The sequence below is a fragment of the Tasmannia lanceolata genome, unplaced genomic scaffold, assembly GCF_043159265.1.
Source record: "Tasmannia lanceolata isolate RefF3 unplaced genomic scaffold, GAP_Taslan_0.1 ptg000006l, whole genome shotgun sequence".
In the NCBI taxonomy this organism is placed as follows: Eukaryota; Viridiplantae; Streptophyta; class Magnoliopsida; order Canellales; family Winteraceae; genus Tasmannia; species Tasmannia lanceolata.
The window spans coordinates 7,061,578-7,062,089 of record NW_027518683.1 but is presented as its reverse complement, the minus strand read 5'-3'; positions in this window follow the sequence as shown (position 1 = coordinate 7,062,089).

The following is a 512-nucleotide window of genomic DNA, read 5'->3' as shown; positions in this document are numbered from 1 at the left end:
CAAATACAGAATCTTTGTTTAAAAATAGTGATTAGCTCATGATCACTCCGCACATGAATCTGGCTGTAAAGTATGTAATCTGAACCGTCCATTATGGTGGGCCCTATCCTGGATGAGCCATTATAGTAAGATCAAGGATATCTGAGTAATGTTCACTAATGGGCCTTGGGCTGGGCTTACTATCTTTGGTTATCATTCTTTCCGGGTTAGAGACGAAAGCTTCCAGGCAGGACTGCTATTTCGGAAGACCGCTCCAAAAGAAGCTCGGGTGCAGCTTTAAGCAGTCTGAGTGTCGTAATGCCGGATATGTTCCCTAAAAAGAACACACACTTCTACTTCATTTGAATCCTAGATCCCTAGAGTCGGAATAAATGTTGGTCATCCCTACATAATTTGGAAAAAAAAATCTAGGATATTGCCGCAGTATTATGGAAAGTTGAGTTCGATGGAATTTAATTAAGTTTCATCGTCTCACTTTCCTGATTCTTGATAAGTGATCTTGCCTTCACTTT